This window comes from Phragmites australis, chromosome 21, assembly GCF_958298935.1.
Source record: "Phragmites australis chromosome 21, lpPhrAust1.1, whole genome shotgun sequence".
In the NCBI taxonomy this organism is placed as follows: domain Eukaryota; kingdom Viridiplantae; phylum Streptophyta; class Magnoliopsida; order Poales; family Poaceae; genus Phragmites; species Phragmites australis.
Genome location: NC_084941.1, coordinates 11228699 through 11245034, shown reverse-complemented (window position 1 = coordinate 11245034; position 16336 = coordinate 11228699).

The window sequence follows — 16336 nt, the reverse complement described above, 5'->3', positions numbered from 1 at the left end:
TAAATTAATGTAATAGTTCTACCAAGTACATTGGAGCCTCAGTATTTGTGTGCACCTTTGACAATCTAGATCAATTTTTTTAACCTTATGATTTATGATGATTCATGACAATGACAATCTGGACATTTCTCTTGAAGATTCAGCCGTTTGTCCTGTGTTGCTAATGCCGACGGGAATTGAAAGATAACACTCTGGAAAACAAGGTACCACGTGTTCCAAGTCGAGGTAGATTTTCTCACTAGTAACGACACATGTTTGGAATTTTTTTGGGTCAATAACTTTGAAAAGTAATGTGTTTGGAAGAATGTTCTTTCTCTTCTTTGCTTTTGTCAGCGCTGTTGTTCATTCATGCAGTGAAGTGTTCGTTTACTGACCATCCTTCGCAGTTTAGGAGTTCCTCCTTAAAAAGAGAGAGATTTAGTTCAAATTTAGATTAAAGATGCATTACTGCAGAAATCTTGATAGATGATTGGCTATCACTTCTGGTTCAGCTAGAATCAACAGTGATAAAGTACTATTATCAGTAGGGATGAGAACGGATCGGATATAGATGGATAATAGTTATTCCATATCTTATTCTTATTTTTAATCGGAAACGAAACTAATACGAAAATTCCGAATACAAAAACGAATACAGATAGTATCGAAAATAAATATGATGCGAATATGAATCGAATACAAATACGGATCTAGATATCTGTCAAATGATAAAAATCTCTTAAATTATACATAAATTTAGATTAAAACCATACCAAAATTTGAGACAATTGAGAGTATGACATGTGAGGCCCACTTGTCCTATAATTACAAAGATAATAATGATACAGTCAGATTGTAAATCAGACTTATAGTTTGGAAAATATAGTCATTTGAATCTTCTTATCTCTAAGTTTTGAATTTGAAAAATTGAAAACAGATAAATCCGTTTTGAATCTAACTTGATATCCATTTTTCATCCGTATCCAACCCAAAACACGTTTCTATTTCCGTATCCTCTTCCGGATAAGGAATATGCGTATCTGTATCCGTTTTTTGATACAGAACGGAAAGTATTTGTTCCATTTTCAAGCTTAACTGTCGGTGATATCACTGTTGGTTTATATCATCTCAATGATTATTTGGCCACTAGTATTGCTGTCGGTTTTTTTTCAAACCAACAATAATAATTGCACAATAAATTACAATAAAGTGGCCTAGCTACAACCCATTTAACCATAGAGCCACGGCCTATGGAGTGAGAAAAGTATTTTTTTCTTTTTATATTTTTTCTTTTTTTGGTAATCGTTAGTATGATTTCATTGTGTTTCTTGATTCATGATTTTTGTGTCTTTTTTTTATGTATTCAATATTTTGTAAAATATAATTCAACATTTTGAATATAATATTTCAACATTTTCACATAAAATGTGTTATTGATTTATGATTTTTCTACCTTTTTCTATGCATTCAACATTTTGAAAGAGTTGATTCAACATTTTACAAAATCTATTTCAACATTTTGAATCTACTATTTTAACATTTTCATATAAAATATTGAGCTAGTGCATCCAAAATGTTGATTTTTCTAGAAAGTTAAAAAGCATATTGGATCTCATTTTATTTTATTAATTCTACACAACACCATGGTTTAAACTGAGTTGAAAACAAATATACAATTTAAGAGAAAAATCCATTTAAAGTTTGTATTTCAAACCAATTTTCCACCCACCCATCCCACCTAAGCCAACCATGGCATGACACATGTGCACCACCTCAGACTGCCCGCCTCTTCAATCACGACCGTCGGTTTGTTCGCGCAGGGATCTCACACCTCATGCCCCCAGGCTCTTGTGGGTGGCCGATGTAGATTTTTTTAAAATAATATTATTTTATTAAAAATTGTAAAAATAATAGTTAAATTCATAAAACGGTAAGAAAAGGTACATATCGACCTGTCGGTCCGGGGGCCTATCAGTATTTCACGTGTCGATATCCTACGTGATAATGGGTCTGGGGTTGTCGGCATTTCGCGTGCCGATAGGTCTATATCCCGTAGATGATATTTAAAGAAAAAATCATAATTTTTCTATGATATTGAATGGAGATGATCTTTATATGAAAATTATATCTCTCGACGAGATCTATAACTTTATAGTTAAATATTGTTTTATTTAAATTCATTTAGATGTTCAAAGTTCTAATCTAAAAATCAGATAATTCTGTGGGCGATCTATACCTATTAATTGTACACTAAGCAATATGTTTAAAAATCACAAAAATATTGAGTTCTGATGCTCTCAAACCTTTAAAAAAACTATGTAAATAGTAAAAAAATATAAAAAATATGATGTAAAGGATGATATCATCTAAATAGTCATTTATACTAGAAAATACTATACAATGCGACAGTTCTGCGACACGTAGCAACCCTCCATTTCCGACTGAGTAAACCAAGGCAGATTAAAGGATGCTTGATGCACGTTTGCCCGATATTTTGAAAGGTAATATGATAAGTTAATTGGTAGAGCTTCGACGTTGATGATCCAAAGGCTTCGATCAGAACAGATTAAGAACTCTCGCAACTACTACACTGCTACTTGGTGGTTATCAACCGTACCAAGACACGATTGACCTCACTAAGAAGGCTTTTCCTGCAAGTGAATCGTGAACACAAGCAAGACCAGGTAGATGCAATCTGAATATTGCTAATTACCAATGAAGCACTCGAGTTTGGGGTTCAACAAACCGATAAGCGGCGAAACTGTATTAAATAGAATAATCTAAGCTAAAACTCAAGCATAAACTACGATGACTACTGTGTATATATAGGGGGGCGTGAAGAGGTCGACCTAGGGTTGTGCAACCATGTAGAGAGGCGTGCACAACCTAAACTCTAACTCTGACACGATTACAAAACCCTGCAGGGTTCAAAATGTGACGCAACACTTTATTCATTTGACTTTGACTAAACTATAAGGAATATCTAGTCGATCTTATATCCGTTGGAAAGGGCTCGTTGTAAGCTTTCCAGAATGTCCACGATTACCTAAAATGGACTTCGTATGAGAGAGTTATGCCCGTTTTACTGATGTGTTATCCTGGAACTCGACTTCGACCACGACCACGACTAGAGTTTAGCCTTGAGTCCGAGTAGACTTGGCCTTCGAGGAGTGACGTCTGAGTAAGGTTGTGGTGCTTCTCCCACGTTCATATGTAATAAGACATCACAAGAATTTAGTAGTAATCCATCCAAGAAAACACGAACAGCAAGGAATGAGTTTACCTAGTGGTCTAATTATCGTGCACGTGCTCTTGTAATTGGACCCTTGTATAATTTAAGAATTATTGGTGGTATTGATCGTATCCGAACGAGCCATGGGCTCATCAATGCTCACTGTTAGGGATGTCAATAGGGAATTACTCATCGGGGAATGATTCCCCATCCCCATCCCCGAAAGAAAGAAAATTCCCCATCTCTGTCCCTACCCCCGCTCGCGGGAACTATTTTCTCTCCATCTCCATCTCCATCCCCCTGCGGGGAATAGGGACCTGACGAGGAACCCATCCCTGCTCACAATTGAAGCGTCATCCGCCCACCTAGGCCTCTCCCGTGTCAGTCAGCCCACCTAGCCACTGGGCCGCAGCTCGTCGGCTTGGGCCACCCCACTAGGCTCCCTCGCGCACACCCACTTAGACTGGGCCACGCGCCTGGCTCCCGCTTGGGCTGGCCACGTATGCCTGGGCTATCACTGCTAGGCCGAAATGGGTTCCTGTAGGGAAACAGGGATGAGGACGAGAAATGCTTCTCCATACCCATCCCCGCTAGATCCGATGGTGATATAACTTCTACCCTTTGTATCCCCACGAGGAATAAAATCTCCCTATCCCTGTCTCTTAATATAGAAATTTCCTGAGGAATCGGAGATCCAATCCCCATTGACATCCTGCTCACCGTACGTTCTCATTCTTATCGCTCGTCCCTCAACTCCTTTGCTTACCCATGAGCAGACCAACAGCTAGGCGAACGCAAATTCTCCACGAGAACATGAAGGAAACCCTTTGTTAAGTTTCAAGTTGTACCTTTTTGACAGGGTGTTGCTCAATCATGTGTAGGCTGCATACATGAGTATGCTTTGATAACAAATTTATGAGATCATTTGCGAACGATTCTTGCACTACTATAGAGCTAGCTACAAGTGTCACCTTATCAGACTCAGTTGTGCAAAAACCATCACTGAAAATATATTATTATCGGTTCTTAATCTCCCATGCCCGAACAGCAATTGAGCTGTTACAAACCGGCACTGATATACTAGTACCAGTTCTAGCCATGAATCGCTACTGATGCATTAGTATCAGTGTCGGTTCTAGCCACTAACCATTACTGATACATCAGTGTTGGTTCTAACCACAAACTACCACTGATAGTCAGTATCAGTACCGGTTGTAGTCACAAACCGCCACTAATGATTGCTACAGTAACCGCGTTGTAAAAATTCATAACATTTTCATACGAAGTTGGATGAAGACAAACTTTATATGAAAATTATAGTCTTGACGAGATCTACAATTTTGCAGTGAAAACTTTTTAGTTTTAGGTTATTTAAATGCCTAAATAATCATAATAATGTTTTAGCCGACCACCATGGTCGATGATAGTTTATCTTAAAAAATTCATAACTTTTTCATAAAAAGACGGATGTGGAAAAACTTTATATAAAAATTGTATCACTCGATGAGATCTGCAGCTTTGTAGTTGACCACTTTTTTATTTAAAGTTATATTAATACACAAATAAATGTCTAAAGATTGTCAAAGAAACCATACACTTGACCACAAACTATTTACTGGATCTAGTGTAAAACACTAGTATGAACCATTGAAAATGCCACCCACAGGGGCATAAAGTTTAAAACTATAAATTCAAGTATTTTAATCGTAAGTTTGGTAACTCGGATTGATGAAATGTTCGCGTAGCACTAATTTTCAGATGTAGCATTATGTTTCCTAATATTTTCCAGCAAATTAGAGAAAGTCAATTTTTAATAGTCTTTTGAGTCTTTTTTGGGGTTAAGAAAGGTATAGGTCTAAACATATGTATTTTTTTTAGATGTGCCACCTCGTAAGCTTTGAAAGTAGAAGTCAAACGTTAAAATTAGACTCCGTATGCAAAAGTTATAGTTGTTTTACTGAACACTGCATAGATTGGACACACTTTTTCATACGGAGTTAGATGGAGACAAACTTTGTATGAACATTATAGAACTCGACGAGATGTACAACTTTGTAGTTGATAACTTTTTCATTCAAGATCATTTAGATGTTCAAATAGCCGTTCAAACATTTGGTCAGAAGATGTTAAAAGGGATTGATTTTGCTATTATAGTCAAGAACCAATGAGAGGTGAGACGGTTAGAGGGGTCATACATGTGAAGTGGGGTTGTTGTGAGGTCGTGAGTTCGAGTCTTGGGAATCGCATGCGAGCGAAAAACGCAGAGCTACTGTGAGCTCGGGTGCGGTCGGTTGAGTAGTGATTGGTCGGGTTCCTATGGTTGAATTTTTTTTTGATTTTTCTGCCTCAAAAACGTTGAATCGGGACCGACTATCACTATCGTTTGGCAAAACCAACCAAGTGGTAGTAAAAGTCCCATACTATCAGTGTCGAGTAATCAGTAGTAGTTTAAAACTCATCACTGATAACGATTTTGAACCACCACTATCGAGGGTTAATTCCTGACAATGATTCCGGGATATGCTGGACAGTGGGTGTGTGAACGGTGTTTAGAAACCAAATGTATGTAGACGGTGAACACGGAGACAGAGGAAGTTATATATGTTCGGGCCTCCTAGAGGATAATAGCCCTACGTCCTGTGTGTTATGGAGGATCTCTGTTGATCACAGATGATGTTATAGCTGGTTGCCAGACTTGATGGCCTCATATAAACGGGGTCCTCATCCCTTTATATAGTAGGGAGGAGGAGAACTTACATGTGGGTCTAAACAGAAAACCTTTGTTCATCCTAATATCTAACCCAAACCATCATTACGGAGTACAAGACGTGCCCATTTGCTATGAAGGCTCCATATATCCTGTCGCCATGCACCGCCATGCTAGCCTGCAAAGTCCTACTCCATAGCATTCAGTGCTACAGGACGGGACAGTGCCCTCCTGCGCCGTCCCGGTCCACTTGCCTGGTCAGGCTGCTGATGATGTCTCATTCGTCATGCACCGTCGTGCCAGTCTGTAATGTTAGAATTTAATGTTACAGGATGGGACAATGCCCCTCTACGTCGTCCATGACTTTGTTCACTGGAGTTGGCGCCTGAGGAAGTAAAACACCTGAGTAGATATCAATAATTGTGCTTTGGACAGATTATGTCAAATCTGGCACTGCAACTAGTAGGGTTGGTCGCGGGTTTATGCGATGGCGCAGGGGGACTGGTCACGTAGGCGTTACACTGGTCGCTGGAGCCATATCCTGGTCGCACGATCAACTAGTTTTTGGAAAATATACACCTCTAGTTGTTAAGTCCTTGACGGGGCCCGTTAGCCATGGTACCCCTTTACTCAATACGCCGATAGTAGCCCCCAAGCCTCCTCGCGACCGTGGTCTGGCCTGGTCGTGCCACTTGGATCCCCGAAAAACGTAGTTCGCCTAACGAGTGGTCGTTGACGCTGTCAGTCCTCAAAGTTCAACTCTGAACTTTGCATCATGTGGGGAGGTTTAAGTGTCCTGAGAGAGAATAGAGGGTACAAGAGAGAGACATAGATTGTCGTTGGACCTGAAGGACTCTTGATTCCTTCTATGCGCCCCTCAGGTTTCAAACGATTTGAATGTCGCACTGGTTGAGGTGCTGCTGAGGTCTTTTAAAGGATGAGTGTTTGATGTCCTTTCGATCCACCCCTCGCCTTCCTTCTTACCTTCAGGCCCTTAGTGCCTAGAGTCCATTTGTCTCTATCCCGTCTCGCGTTTTGCTCCGTAACGTAGGGAGGCCCTGAGGCCATGGTGTACTCCCCTCATTCATCGCTGGAGGGGTCGATGATCTTGGATGACTCAGCGGAGGCGGGGTCACCTCTAGCTCTGGATCTGCTTGTTGTGCTTTCGGAGGTAGCATTTGTCGAGGGTGCACTTACAAGGTCGAAGCCGGTGCTCACAAGATTGGAGCTGACAACTATCAAGCTTACGCCCTTCCAAAGAAAGCCACCTTCTGCTGGTCCGTCTCGCTCTCCCGCCTGGGCGGATCCCTTGGCCGAGGTCATCGATATTTCCTATGATGCGGAGGGGATTGACTGGGACCTTCTGGAGAAGGAGATCGATGAAGAGGAAGAGTCAAAGATGGAGCGGAAGGGAGGTCTTTAGGGTGCGCCGGGGCCGGTCATCAGCTCCAGCAGGGCTTTTGCGTCGGCCACCTTTTTTGGCCCTTATGCAGGTCATCATCCAATCCCCGGAGTAGTGAGATGCCATTCCAGGGAGGAGTATGAGAGGTTCCTTAACTCGTTTAGAGACAGATAGAGGTGAGAGTCCGACAGACTCTTTCTGTCAACTTCGCACTAGTCACTCGAGTTAGGGAGGATACGACAGGCATGTACCAGGATAGTTTAGCCCGATCGGATGTAACTAGTCGGCTTATAACCTATCCTATTTATGAATGGAAAATGCTGGGCTTTTACGATGCCCGTCATTGTTCCGACCCCCTCCCAGGGCCTCGCCGATGGCCAGAGGACCAAATAGGAGTCCCGCGGTTTTTTCGGGCCGCTTGGCTTGGACCACTGTTTGGAGTTTTCGAAAAACCTTCCCAGTGTTGATGCGATGAGTTGGGTCTCATTGTCCCATCCCACTCGCTAGTCAGATTCTTAGGGCGTAGAAACGGATCATAGCTCGACAAGTCCGTCGGTGGCGACCAGCGCTCGGCCTGAGTGAGGACTTGTGGCCTTGTGGTTGTTATTTCCAGTCGCTCGTACCCCGGTCATCGCGTGTGCATATAGGATGGGGCTTTGCACTATTCTGGGGTCTCTGGCTGCCTTGTTGTTTGGCGCCCTAGACGCTAGGTTCTGTAGTGGCTGTCAAGTGTGGTCGCGTGCTGTGGTAGGAGAACCAATCTGTTGGGAGCCCGTTGCTAGTCGGGTAGTCATGCAAAATAGGGAGAATGGTCTTTTGAATTTTAGAACTTACAAGTCGTATTCACGCTTGTTCGGAAGGTCCTACAAAATAGAGAAACATGCTCATTTTTGAGAGACCATATATATAGAACTTGCGCAATAGGGCGATGTTCCAGGAGTTATGTAACTCACGACTGTCCTCCATGGCTAACTTGATCGCACCAGGTCGTGTGACATTGACCCACTTGGGGGGGGGGAGTTTATTCTGATCAACCTTATTCTGAATTTGCCAAAGGATGAGGTCACCTACGACCAGTGTTCGTTCTTGCACCTTTCAGTCATGGTAGCGTCTGAGGCTTTGCTGATATCGGGTGGCTCGAATCAGAGCACGATCGTGGAACTCTTTAATTAGGTTTATGTCATCCTCTCATCATGCCACCTGGTCATCGTCCGAGTAGTTTCTTCCTCGAGGTGACTTGCGGGCGATTTCTGAGGAGAGCATTGTTTCAACACCAAAAACCAAGAAGAAAGGGGTTCCGGCCGTAGCCTAGATGAGGGTCATTCGCAGCGACCAAAGTACTATGGGGAGTTCGTCCACCCAACATCTTGAATAGCTTTTAAGCTGATCAAAGACCTGGGTTTTGATCCCTTGCAATATCATCACTTTCGCCCTTTCAATCTGTCTGTTGTTTTAGGGGTGAGCCACAGACGCATATCAAACCTTGGTCCTGATTTCTTCGCAGTAGTCTTGGAAAACACTACTAGAAAACTAAGTTTCTTTGTCCATGATTATGTGGTTTGAACTGCCAAACTGCACTACCAGCCCTCGTATGAACTTAATCGCTGCCATGGCGGTGATCTTCTTGACGAGTTCAAGCTTGATCCACTTAGTGAACTTGTCGAACTTGTCGATGGCTACGAACAAGAATTCAAAACCTCCTGGGCAAGTTTGTGAGACCAGCAGGTGGTAGCAGAAAGTGCAGGGATAATTCAAAAGGCGGCGTTGTGTTTTTGTCTCGACCTGAACCCTGCAATCAACTGGGAAGTGATGGTGTGGAAGGATGATCATGCGAATGAAGCAAACGCCGAGACAAAAAGGACTGAAACAAAGAAGCCATATGTTAGGACTGCTGGGTGACCGTTGCCTTGGACGGCTTGACCGTTGTGTGGGATCATCTTGTCAATGTGTGTGCATCCAGGGGACCCAGCTGTTAGCGAGTGTGTGTGATATGTGTTCGGACTGGCAAGTATATAAGTCGCTCGGGCGTCTATGTAAAGGCTCATGGATGAACTGGCGATAATTTGAACTAAATTGGACGTCGCTTGGGCGTCCAGCCGAACCCCCATTCCCCTTCCACCTTCGATTGATTTCCAATTTTCCGAATCTCATCGAGGTTTATGAAAATTGGTATCAGAGCCTGTCCCACCCCTTTCGCCAGTTCATTGCTAGTAGTAGATCCACTTGATTTCTGGTCAGCGCAAGCTACCGAAAAAAAAAATTCTCCGATCATCCTGGCGACGTTGAAGGAGAGAGACACCAACCCCTACCTTAAGCCTTGTTATCGATTGCATCAGTAGCACCAGACGAAAGTGATGGATTCACAACTCGCTCAGATCCTAAAGCGACTGGAGGAGGATCGTGCGCGTCAGGAAGCGAATCGTGCACGATAGGATGCAGATCACGCTCATCAAGAGGAGGACCAGGCGGAACAGTGCGCCTACAACAAGCTGATTCAGGAGCGGATCGAAACAATGCAACACTCATTCAACAATTGGCGGCTGGGACTCAAGACACATGTTCGTGATCTTCATCAGGCGGTGCATGAATTGCGAAATCAAGTGAAGCAAATTGAAGAACATCCAATGTTGCTTCAGTCTACTTCCACGCCGCCAAATGGGATTACGCCACCGGCATCCACTCGAGCGGTGTCCTCTGTTGGCACACAATCAGAGAAGGCATGTGCCGGGCCTGATGGCCATTGTGGGTACCATGACCACCGGAGGTTGGCCCATGCGGGTGTTTCCACCTTCATGCCACCTTCGGTCACAGGTGTGCAGCAACATCTTAATCCCCAATTCTCTTATGCACGTTTTGGTTCCGAGCAAACTCTGAAATGCAAATTCTCTGGCTTTGTGGTTTCGTCAATTTCTCTGATGGGGCAACCTTTCAAATTGGATTTCCCGGGATTCGATGGACCTCATCTGCAACTTTGGTGCACACATTGTGAGGATTATTTCGAATTGTATGGAGTTCCTCGGGAGCAATGGGTGCGTCTCGCCTCCTATCACTTCTCTGGAATTGCTGTAGCATGGCTTCAATCACAGGGCAGGACTATGCAGTGGGATGAGTTTTGCAGCAAGCAGTGTGATCGATTTGGTTGGGAATGAGGATCACATTTGCCAGTTGTTAGACATTCGGCAGACTCACTCGGTGGCTGAATATCGTGACCAATTCGAACCTCTTATGCATCTCATCCTGGCCCATATCCTGTATTTGATGTTGTTTTCTTCACAACTCATTTTATTGATGGCCTTTGTGATGATATTCGAGCTTCTATTACGTTGCATCGCCCCAAGGATCTTGATACTGCAGTCTCCTTAGCCACTTTGCAGGAAAGTGTGATGCAGTCATCTCGTCCTCGATCTGACAGATTCTGTGGCTCAACAAAACCAGTCCATCGGCCGCTGGTGCTTCCTTCAGTGATGGGTCGTTCTACAAACGATACGCACTCCACTGATCACCATGGTCTTGAGGGCACTCTGGCTTCAGACCATCACCCACCGGATGATCGTTTGACGGCATTACGTGCATATCGTCATGCCCGGGGTCTCTGCTTTAAGTGTGGCAAGAAATGGAACCCTCAACACCAGTGTGCTGCTCAGGTTCACCTCCATGTTGTTGAAGAGCTGCTGGATTTGCTCCGTGGTCCTTCTGACCCGGTCTCTGAACATGTGGACGATGACTCAGATGAAGATACTTTGATGACTATTTCTAAGTTGGCTATCCATGGTTCTGAAGGCCTCTTTGGGGTATGGTTGAGAACAAAGAGGCTCTAATTTTGGTTGATTCAAGCAGTTCACACAACTTTATTAGTGCACAATTGGCATCTGAACTTTAGCAGCAACCTGTTTCCATTCCTGCTAGCTCTGTTAAAATAGCAGATGGTGGTATTCTTACTTCCAATGCACAATTATGTCAATGTGCTTGGTGGGTCCAGGGCATTTCTTTTATCACTGATTTCAGAATTCTAACTCTGGGTTGTTATGACATTGTTCTGGGCATGGAATGGTTTGAATGCCATGATCCCATGGTGGCTGAGTGGAAGAACAAGAGGATCTCTTTTGCACATAAGGGCTCTATTGTCTCTTTACAAGGTGTTCAACCGAAGATTACTCAGTGTCCAACATTATCTGATACTCAGCTATAGTGTTGGCTTCACAATAATGCTATTCAGCATTTGGTCCACCTCATGGAGATCAGTTTGGCAGATGAATTGCCACAAATTCAATTCCATCTTAGATTCAGCTTCTTTGAAGAACCGAACCAGTTACCTCCTCATCGCCCTTGGGATCACCATATTCCCCTTTTACCTGGCACTAAACCTGTATGTGTTTGCCCATACAAATATACACCGACTTAGAAAACTAAGATTGAGCAAAAAGTTTATGAGATGCTTTCCTCAGATTTGATCCGCCCAAGCACTAGTCCATTTTCATCTCCGGTGTTGCTTGTTAAGAAGAAAGATGGCACGTCGCGTTTTTGTGTGGATTTTTGCCATCTTAATGCCATCACAGTTAAAAACAAGTGCCCCTTACCTATCATTGATAAGTTGCTAGATGAACTCTTTGACACCAGGTGGTTTACTAAGCTTGATCTTCGCGCTGGCTATCATCAATTTCGTTTAGATGAACAAGATGAGTGCAAAGCTGCATTTCAAACACATCATGGTCACTTTGAATTTCGAGTTATGCCCTATGGATTGTGCAATGCTCTGGCCACATTTCAAAGTGCTATGAATGAGATTTTGGGACCCCTGTTGAGAGTTTGTTTTGGTTTTTATTGATGACATCCTCATATATAATCCTACCTTGGATCAACATAACCAGCATCTCACATCTGTCTTTGAGCTACTGAAGCTTCATGGTCTCAAAGTGAAACGTTCCAAGTGTTCATTTGCCTAGGAACAAATATCCTATCTACGCCATCTGATTTCAGCAAAGGGTGTTTCTCCAGGTGATAAAATCTCTGAGGTACGAGACTGGCCTACACCTTCTAATGCCAAGGAATTGCGTAGTTTCCTCGGGTTGGCGGCTTACTATCGGAAATTTGTGAAAAATTACAGCGCTATTAGTAAGCTGCTCACCGATTTACTGAAGAAAGGTGCTATTTTCGTTTGGACACCAGTCGAAGCTGCAACTTTTCAGACATTGAAAACTTGTCTTACTGAAGCTCCGGTCCTGGCCCTCCCCGACTTCAACAAATGTTTCGTGCTTGAAACAGATGCCAGTGATAAAGGAATCGGTGCATTGCTCATGCAGGATCAACATCCAATCACCTTCATCAGTAAGGCATTGGGCGTGAAGAATCCTGGATTAGTTGTGTATGAGAAGGAGTGTTTGGCTCTTCTGATGGCCGTAGACCATTGGCGTCCGTATCTTCAACATGCCGAATTCACCATTTGGACGGATCACAAAAGTCTCACCCATCTGTCAGACCAACGCTTGCACACTCGAATTCAACAAAAAGCATTTACCAAACTGCTTGGACTGAATTTTGTCATTCAGTACAAACAGGGCCAATTTAACAGAGTGGCTGATGCTCTTTCGCGCAAGCCTTTCAGTGCTTCCTCTAAATTTCATGGTATCTAAGTGTGCCGTCCAGCATGTCTAGAAGTTATCACTCGGATGCATCTGCTCAACGCATTCTAACCGCTCTCGCGGTATCTGTGGATGCCTATCCTGATTTTACTTTGTCGGATGACATCCTGCGTTGTAAGGGTTGTGTCTGGGTGGGTGCTGACTCTAAGATTCAGCAGCAGATCATTGGAGCTTTACACAACAGTGCTTTGAGGGGTCATTCTAGTTTCTATGCCACATATCACCACATCAAGCGTCTGTTTGCATGGCCTGGTATGAAATCTTAGATTCAAGCATATATTCAGAAATGTCCAACCTGTCAGCAGGCAAAGATAGAGCGCGTCCCTCCACCAGGATTACTTCAACCCCACCCTATTCCAGATCATGCGTGGGTTGTCGTCCAATTGGATTTCATCAAAGAGCTTCCCAGGTCAGCGAATCACGACACTATCCTTGTTGTTGATCAATTTTCCAAATATGCCCATTTCTTGGCTCTTACACATCCTTTTACCACTCTGCACGTGGCCAAACTCTACATCAACAACATTTTCAAGCTCTATGGGTTACCTCAAGCAATTATGTCGAATCGGGGTCGCATTTTTACTAGCATCCTTTGGCAAGAGTTATTCAAGCTTTCGTGTATGGAATTGCTCCTTAGTTCTTCGTACCATCCTCAATCCGATGGGCAGACCGAGCGGGTCAACCAGTGTCTGGAAGCCTACCTTCCCTGCGCCGTGCATGCTTGTCCGCATAACTGGTTTCTTTTTTTCGATAATAAATTTTTTATTAACTCTCATTATTAGATTAAAAGAATAGCTACATCCTCCTTTTGTGGAGCTTGATGGTGCTCTTCGATGATATGGGGGCTTTCCTCTCGTTTAGTTCATGTTAAGTAGTAAGCAGTATCTAGGTTCTGGAAACTAAAAAATCTGTAGTTTTGTTGCTCTGGTAATGAAGCTCGGGACATCCGCTCCCAAAAAAATGTCTTGTCATGCGAAGTTCCATTCTTCGGTACGAGTCTCGATGAAACTGGTTCTCGGATTTTGCTATTTTGTGGTAGTTTCTGTGGAATGACTCAAAGCTTACCTGGCATATTAAAAATGGTCGAATCTTAATGCTGCGGATATAGTTGCCAACTCATGGTATAATGTGAACACACGAATTAGTTTTCATTAGCACCAAGTTGGTTGTTATTTAACATTTATCCTCGCCGTAGGTCGAGATACAAAGGAGAGCCATGCAATTGTAATTTTGAAATTTCATTTTGAAAACCCCGCCTCCCCTACCAACTCCTCATCGGCGAACCCTATACCACCGCCGCCGTGACCCAAATACCCTTGGTCCTTGCAGCACCGTCACCGGCTTCCTTCCGTGCAAATCGTCGCTACTACCACTTCCGACTCAATCAGGAGAAGGTACCTCAAGTCCCTCGGTTGCCATTAGCGGTCTATTGTGAACACCGTCTTCAGCTCCTATTTTGTGGTTGTTGTCAGCCTTTCTCCACTGTTCAGTAGGGGCGAATCCAGGAATTTCAGACACAAGCAAGACCTTAGCTTTAATCACCTTGACGCAACACCATAGGTGAGTGATGTGTTCATCTTCTCTGCAGCAAGAATATATTGTTCAAATATAATTTATACTTTTAGGCTCCAATTATGTGTTACATAGAGTTAATTTTAATCTAAATTATGGGTAAAATAACATCCATCCTTTTTACAAATATTTTTAGTTTTACCAATCTATTGTAGATCAATTGCTACATTTTTTTTTTGCAAGGTGTGTGTTTAAAAATATATTTTAGAATTTTCATTAAAATAGATATATATTTTTCTAACGTGGATGGTATTTTCAATTTTTTTTCAACTGGTATTGCCTGGATGATGCTCAATATCGTTCTCTTCACGACCGGAAAGAAGGGTCCTTGTAGTGTATTTTCTCTGATAGACGGTCACAACATTTTAAGTCTAACTTGTAGGACAAACCTATGCTTATAAAATACAAAAAGTTATATTGTCTCTCTCAACTATTTCTCGAATCTATCTCTCCTCCTCAGCCCCGGAACCGTAAAAACAAATATCCCACATTATCCAATTATTTAAACTGGTGCAATTTATCTCGTTAACTGATTTTGAGGGTGGTTTCGTCCTATATGGCGGTGGGACCCACACGTCGGATGACATCTCATCATCTTGTTCCTCCCTCTTCTCTCCCCGTATTCTGCCCGTGCGTGCGGCTCAGAGAGAGGAGGAGACGCCTCGTCCCTCGCCATCGCCCACTTCCTCACAGCCGGTGCTGACCCCACCCTCTTCCACCACCTCAGCCAGCTCAGGTGCAGGTTCTTGGCACTCCTGGGTAGGCACGGCGTCGGCACACTGGGCTGTGGCCACGCGCCCGTGACGCCGCCACCTTGTGAGCGTGCGTTGCACGTCGGCTATCTTGTAGCGATCGCGCCGTGAGGATAGTGTAGCAAAAATAGCCCTTAGGCTATGATTGTGATTTTAGTGATTAATAATAATATAGTCAATGAGACTAACATGTTTGTCAAGAATATATGTTAGTAGGTCTCATGAAAGCAATACATGAAGAAGTTATCGCAGTTTGGACAAAATTAGACTGAATTAGAGAAGTCCCAAGAAGATTTGCCTCATCGGATGGTCCGGTGCTCTAGGTGTTTAACTCACCGGAGCATATTTGACAAAGGGGAGAGAGGTCTAAAGACCTCACTGGAAGGTCCGGTGATCAGAGAAGATACACAGCAGAGCATTTTGTCCAGAGAAGGTTGCAGCCAGCACTGGATGCTCCGGTGATAAATGTATTGCACACACCAGATAATGAATAGTGCAAAGAGGCAGAATGAAGATCAACACATCGGATGGTCTGGTGATGAATGCTGTGCACACCGGAGCATTATTTGTAGAGAGGGTTGCATTGGCTCGGTTGGTTGAAGTTAACTCATCAGATAGTCCGGTGATGAAGTGATGTGCACTGGATGCTATCATTGGAGCAATTTACACAGAGAAGAAGGAAAGACTCAGATGGCTCAGGATAACTCACCGAATAGTCCGGTGATGGAGATGAAGTATACACTGGAATGTTTGGTGTTAACAGAGGCTTGAGTGGGGTTCCAACAACTAATTTGTGAGATATACTCACCGGATGATCCATTGTTAGTACTATAGTTCTTACATGATCATCCAATATTAACAACTTTTCTGAGCCGTTGGGTTAACGGCTAGTGCACAGATTTGAGGCTATAAATACCCCTTCACTCAGTTATTTGAAGGCGTGGCATGCTGCTAGAGTCCAGAGAAGTTCATGAATACTTGAGAAGACATCCAAGCCACCAAAGTGCTTAATGTGATTATCCAAGGCAATTAATCGAGATTAGTGAGTGATTA